This window comes from Nymphalis io, chromosome 12, assembly GCF_905147045.1.
Source record: "Nymphalis io chromosome 12, ilAglIoxx1.1, whole genome shotgun sequence".
NCBI classification, from domain to species: domain Eukaryota; kingdom Metazoa; phylum Arthropoda; class Insecta; order Lepidoptera; family Nymphalidae; genus Nymphalis; species Nymphalis io.
Window position 1 is genome coordinate 6,898,239 of NC_065899.1, and position 7,313 is coordinate 6,905,551.

Sequence of the window (7,313 nt, forward strand, 5' to 3'; positions counted from 1 at the left end):
CGCAGGTCAAGTTTTAAACCATTCGCATAAATAAAATCAGAGTCATTCTACTCCAGGGAAATCATGTTTACGAGGGAACATTTAATAGAAGATGTAACTATTTTTCTTTTTTATATCTTCTATTAAATGTTATATAAAAATAATATGTAATAAAAAAGGCCGTAATGGCACAGTTAGAAAACGTGAATATTAACAAATGATTACGGTTTCAAATTCAGGGAAGTATCGCTGTTGGTCATTCGTTGGATGATTATTCTAATAATTTACGTTTCCGATTCTATTTCACACAAAAATAAACCTCATTTGAGTCGAAACTCGGATCCAATTCTACTAATTAGTCATATAATCTAGTAAAAAGCAGCGGCAGGGCAGAAAGATATTATAAGTAAACGATATTAATTTTTTTAAAAAGGACCCTACGACGATAGCCCCTTGGGACATTTTTTAACAAAGTAGTAATGTTTCGTCACCAATATATTAACAAAGATATCATCTTTATTCACAACAATGTCGATTTTAGATCGAAACATTAAAACATTGTAGGTTGGCTTGTAATAAAACTGAAACCCATAAACTTGTAACACATAGTTCCGATTTCACAAAGTATATACATCCTTTTTGGAGCAAGAATTTCGATTAAGCACATATTATATTAGAATAGCCCACAAATTCCTCTACATAACCATAATATATTTCCTTTACCGATTAATTTTAAAGTTCTAGTTAAATAAGCCATATTATTCCGAATATAAAGTAATAAGAAAAGTGGAGTCTATTTTAATGGAGGTTTTATATAATAAATAATAACTGTACAGGCAACTATTACTTCAGAAAAATGTGACTGTTGGGTTGATTTCATCCAAAATTTAAATAAGTTTATGCCACATGGCTTAAAGTTCTTTTTAAAGTTAAAAGGTTCATATAGATATTTTGTACATTTATATTATAATGCTTAATACTCAGCACTTATATTTTTTTTTTAATTAAAAGAGATAAATAATTGATTTTGTAGACAAAAAGACTTATTATTATCATAAAAGTACTGAAAAGCAAAAAGCCAACGGCACGCGGTGTTCCCAGGCGGTCACCCATCCAAGTACTGAACGCGCCCGATGTTGCTTAACTTCGGTGATCGGACGAGAACCGGTGTATTCAACATGGTATGGACGTTGGCGACTAAATGGTGTAAAATGAACATTATTTATTTAAAAAACAATTTTATGTACTATTGAACATTATGTTATTTAATTAATGAAAATAATAAAAAGCTTATATTACTCCCATGATACGTTAGTGAAAGCTCACCTGTATATTATTTTTTTTACTTTGTTTTTTTTTCTTTTTGTTAGGTGTGTTTTTTAATTATATATGTTAGTTTGTCTAGAGATTATGTTTGTTAGTTTAAGAAGCACCCAACAAGCTGTCAAGGCTTATGGGTGTCAAAAATAAAAATAAGCAATTATATTTTGTTGTTAATCAATAAATAAGTAAATTTATTAACTAGCTGCAAAGACTTAAAAATATTATGCTAGGTGTAAAAATATTTTTATTACTAATAATTTCATAACAGTCTTTCTGTAAATGTTATAAAATTACTCTTTCTGTAAAATTACCCATGTACTTGTCATTAGCGTGTCTTAATAAATAAACAATATTTTAATTGTTACAAGCGCCATCTTTTAAAAAAATATGTAACTATGTTATAGTTGAAGTAATACTCTAGTGACATCTATTAATGTAACTTATGTATCACAGATGGCGCTCTGTTCTATTTTACTTGCTTCTGACAATTTTTACAAAGATGATTATAAAATGTATTTCTCCAAAATAGTAATAGATGGCAGAGTATTTACTTATTTAAATGTTCTGTTTATTTTAACATCGGTTCTGCTGTAAAAATAAATTATTAAAAGAATTAAAAATATATATATTACAATTAATTTAATTTTTTTTTTACACGCAAATAGCTTACTATGCGTATACATAGATGGCGCTTTTCAAATACAAATTTCCTGTTAGTATGAATATTTATTATTTTGGCACATTAAACTATAAATAGATACTAATATAATTATTTTTTATATTTTATGAAGTTACTATTCTGCAAGTTATGTAATTTAACTTGTTTTTAAATTATATATTTAAGTTTAAAACATCGATATCCTAAATCGCGCTATAGATGTTTTGTACGTCACTGACTATATAAGTAAACTTTAACACTTATCTGTTGTACTCGCTTCGGCAGTACATATACTAAAATTGGAACGATACAGAGAAGATTAGCATGGCCCCTGCGCAAGGATGACACGCAAAATCGTGAAGCGTTCCACATTTTTTGATCAATATTAGTTTGGAGTGAATTTACAATAAACATTTTCTTAATATTGATTTTGCTCCATGTACAAAACAATATGCAATAATTTTTAAATTGTAGTATTATATTATTATAAAAAAATTATAGTACTTATAGTATTCGTGAATTGTAATCAAATTATTTTCATTATTTAATAATTGTTTATAATTGAATTAAATTCATTCATTGTTTTATTCTAGTACTATATTATTATATAATAGATTAATGTATGGACGCATTAAATGTATATAAAGCATTTTGTGTGCACTCCTATGGTTTTCGGTTTTACGTCGTGTATTCACTTTAAAAATCGTTTCAGACGCGAATAGGTTTGCTAATAATTATGTAATTTCTTATTCGAAGATCCTTTAATCCTTTTGATCGTGTCGTGAATACAGAGTGCATCTGTGTTTCCGCACACACTTATGCATTATAAGATGTCACGCGTAGTTGGCTATTCTCCCTTGAGATTGGCCGCCGTGGCCGAAATCGGTCAGGAGGACTAAGTATAATATATGACCTTTTGTTCCTTAATTGTTTTGTTTAATATAACTAATTAGTTATTACGCAATAACCGCCTACTTATAAATGCAGCTTAGTGAACATTTAATTATAACATTAGAACACTGATTTATCTCTTTTTATCATTATTGGTTTAACATTCGAAAGAAGAAGACAAAACATTGTTTAATTAATCAGTCGTTAAGCAACGTTTATTAGTAAGACCGTAGATCTTTAAGAGGCGTCATTTGATTTCAGTATGACACGTAGGTGTGACTACTTTTATGAAGAGTATGAGATCTACTAAAATAAAAAAAAAAAGAAATTTTTAATATTTTTAATTTTTTTATTTTGTTTTTTCGTTATACCCAAGAATATAAACGCTAAGTGGCCCAAGATGCGACGGAGCACTTCAAGCAAATCAGCACTTTGCATCTTACTTATGTCGGGGCACGCTCTTCTCGGAGATAAAGTTAAGTACATATTAGGAATACATTTTATTTTGATAAAGTTAACGTAGGTCCTTTCTCTATGGAATTTTATTTTAGAGTTGACGTAATTTTATTTTTTTAAGATTTTGATCTGAAACATCTATTGGTAAGTCTTAAGGGTACGACTGAACCGTATGCCGTCACGGCAAACGATGTGACGTTCTCTTATCTCATCATGCATGCCACGCTGCCGCTCTTTACTCCATTGTGTGTGGATGGCGCGTATACTGATTCACTGCTTTATATTTTTAACAATATACATATGTTTAATTCATAATAACACATTTTTTTATTAATATAGTTCATACTTATGTATTTATTTATCTGTTTTCTTAAATTATAAATTCTCGCAATAAGTATTTAATGTTTCACATTTGCCGGGTGTCTATTGAAGATTACATTGAAGCGGTCTTGAAATGACAGAAATTGATATGTGACATTGACTATAATAATCATAACATTTCAAGAATATACGCGTCTTAGTAGTATATCAGCATAAGTTGGTTGTCAACTTTTCACGGATGAATGAAATGAATAAAAGTGAATCCTTCCAGAATCGCACTTCCAATCCTTACTATTCATAGCTTAATACCAATAGTACCGTTCTACTGACCTCAGCACATATTTAAGCATAGATCAAACTGAATGTAGTATAAATATAATATATATGTACTTAATGAAAATCACCGTATCGATTCATTTAGGAATTTAAATTTACATCTTTCTATGCGTCATAAAAGTCAGTTTAAAAATATATAATTTCGTCTATAGTTATAATAATAATAATATCCTGGGACATTTTTCACACATGGCCATCTGATCCTAAATTAAGCTTGTACAGAGCTTGTACAATGGAAGCCAGACAACTGATATACATCATATACTTTTTTTTTTTCATTTGTAAATACATACTTATATAGATAATTACACCCAGACTAAGGAAAAAGCCGTGGAGTACCGGCTTAGAATAGTACTCCCCCAATCTCATCCCGTGGGTGTCGTAAGAGGCGACTGAGGGACGGGGAAAAGGGGGGATGGGCAGCAGCGTCCCCCCTCCCATAAACATCTTACCCCCCTACTGCGCTCGCCAACACGCCTGCCCAGCGCGGCGAGTATGGGCAAACCCCTCCCTTAATGGCAGATACGCCCAAAAAAAGGCCCCCAGTTACCGGCAAGCCCGCTAGGCCCGACTAAGGTAGCGGTCGCGGTATCGGCAGGGCAGGGGGTGCTAAGAATCACCGGTTCACGGCAGGCTACCGTATAAAACGACTGAAAATGGCAACGTATAATGGACGCTCGATGAGGCTGGACCATCACCTCGCCGAATTAGAAGTAGAGTTAAGTCATATAAACTGGCATATACTGGGGTTATCTGAAGTCCGAAGACAGGGGGAGGACACGATAACTCTAGAGTCCGGTAACTTACTCTACTTCCGCGAAGGTGATAACCTCTCCCAGGGTGGTGTCGGTTTTCTAGTCAAAAAGGATCTCATTAGCAGCATTGTGGAAATCAGTAGTGTGTCGAACCGGGTAGCGTACCTTGTCCTAAAACTTTCCGACAGGTACTCCCTGAAGGTCGTACAGGTATATGCGCCAACTTCGACATACTCTGATGATGTGGTCGAAGCGATGTACGAGGACATCGCAAAGGCCCTCAACGACACCTCGAAGGGCCACTACAATGTTGTTATGGGAGACTTTAATGCTAAAGTGGGAGTACAAGATAACGGTGAATCGAAAGTCGGACCTTACGGCTTGGGATGCAGAAATCACAGGGGGCAAATGCTGGTAAACTTTCTCGAAGCGCAGGGGCTCTTTTTGATGAATTCTTTCTTTCAAAAGAAGCCTCAGAGGAGGTGGACCTGGCGAAGCCCCGATAACGTGACAAGGAACGAGATAGACTTTATCATTTCGAATAAAAGGCACATATTTAGAGATGTTACAGTGATCAACAGGTTTAATACCGGAAGTGATCACCGCTTGGTTCGAGGCACTCTAAATATCGACTTCAAAGCCGAAAGATCGAGAATGATGAGGTCTACTCTCCGACCTACCTTGCTCCAAGCTGCTCAAGGCTCCGAAAAGTTCCAAATGGAACTTCAAAATCAATTCACCGCGTTGGAAACCGTAAGCAGCATTGATGAGAAAACTGACACGCTCGTCAAAATACTGCAAAACACATCCCGCAAGTGTTTTCCGCCACAGAGAAGAGACAACGCACCAAAACTCTCTGCTGAGACACTCGAGCTCATGAGAAAACGACGAGAACTACCATCGTTTTTGTCAGATAAGGCCTTAAACCGAACAATAAAAACGTTGACGCGACGCGATCTCCGACGCTCCAATACCCGTGCCATCAAGGCTGCGATTGAGCAAAATCGGGGATCGAAAGTGTTCGCTCGCAAGTTTGGGAGGCCGCGTCTGACAAAACTTAAAACTGAAAATGGTGGGGTCGTTACCTCTAGGCCTGAGATTGTCGGAGAAGGACCAAGGAGAGATTAGGGCGGCTCTAGAACAGCTTAAAAACAACAATGCTCCGGGAGATGACGGAATCACAACAGAGTTGCTTAAGGCAGGTGGGACTCCGGTCCTGAAAGAGCTAGCAAGCCTCTTTAATTCCGTCATCCAACATGGCAAGACCCCGGAAACGTGGAGCGGGAGTGAGGTGGTACTGTTTTTCAAGAAAGGTGATAAAACCCTCTTGAAAAACTACAGACCAATCTCCCTCCTGAGTCACGTGTATAAGCTGTTCTCAAGAGTCGTCACGAACCGTCTCGCCAGACGACTTGACGAGTTCCAGCCCCCAGAGCAAGCCGGCTTTCGATCAGGCTACAGCACCGTGGACCACATCCATACTGTTCGGCAGATTGTGCAGAAGACCGAAGAGTACAATCAGCCGCTGTGTATGGCATTTGTGGACTACGAGAAAGCCTTCGACTCCATCGAAACCTGGGCAGTGCTCGACTCATTGCAGAGATGTCATATCGATTGGAGATATATCGAGGTACTGAGATGTCTGTACAACGCCGCTACAATGACTGTCCACATCCAGGACTGTAAGATGAAGGCGATCCAACTGCGCAGAGGGGTGAGACAGGGGGATGTAATATCCCCGAAACTGTTCACCAACGCGTTGGAAGACGTTTTCAAAACGCTGGATTGGACTAGGTATGGAGTCAATGTAAACGGCGAGTACATCTCACACCTTCGATTTGCCGACGATATCGTCATCATAGCAGAGTCGCTGGAACAACTCCGAAAGTCCGAAATGCTGCGTAGCCTAGGCGAGTCTTCCCGGTGTGTCGGTCTCGGTATAAACTTGGACAAGACCAAGGTCATGTTCAATAGGCATGTCGTGCCGGGACCGATATACGTCGAGGGGAAACCTCTCGAAGTTGTTAGTGAATATACCTACCTAGGACAGATAATACAAGTCGGTAGGAACAACTTCGAGAAGGAAGCCGATCGAAGAATTCGCTTGGGATGGGCAGCATTTGGCAACCTTCGTCAAGTCCTCAAGTCGTCTATACCGCAATGTTTGAAGACGAAAGTCTTCAACCAATGCGTCTTACCTGCCATGACATACGGTGCCGAAACGTGGACACTAACTGCGGGACTAGTCCACAAATTCAAAGTCGCTCAGCGTGCTATGGAGCGAGCTATGCTCGGAGTATCTTTGAAGGATAAGATCAGAAATGAGATTATCCGGAAAAGAACCGGAGTCACCGACATAGCTTGCAAAATTAGCAGGCTGAAGTGGCAGTGGGCTGGCCACGTATGTCGTAGGACCGATGGCCGTTGGAGCAGACGAGTCCTAGAGTGGAGACCGCGAATCGGCAAGCGCAGCGTAGGGAGGCCTATGTTCAGCAGTGGACAACGATTGGCTGTTGATTGATTGATTGATAAGGAAAAACAGACATGTTCATGCACACAAATATCTGTCCTGGGTGGGAATCGAACCCACAACC

General features: G+C 37.7%; 2 non-coding genes across 2 annotated transcripts; one reads left to right on the forward strand and one right to left on the reverse strand.

The window, feature by feature from the left end:
- Positions 1-1,055: 1,055 nt before the first annotated feature.
- LOC126772593 (5S ribosomal RNA) lies at positions 1,056-1,174 on the reverse strand. Its single transcript, XR_007669672.1, has one exon. It is a non-coding gene; the product is annotated as a 5S ribosomal RNA (ribosomal RNA).
- A 1,055-nt stretch (positions 1,175-2,229) lies between these two features.
- LOC126772597 (U6 spliceosomal RNA) lies at positions 2,230-2,336 on the forward strand. The gene has a single exon (XR_007669674.1). It is a non-coding gene; the product is annotated as a U6 spliceosomal RNA (small nuclear RNA).
- Positions 2,337-7,313: the final 4,977 nt, after the last annotated feature.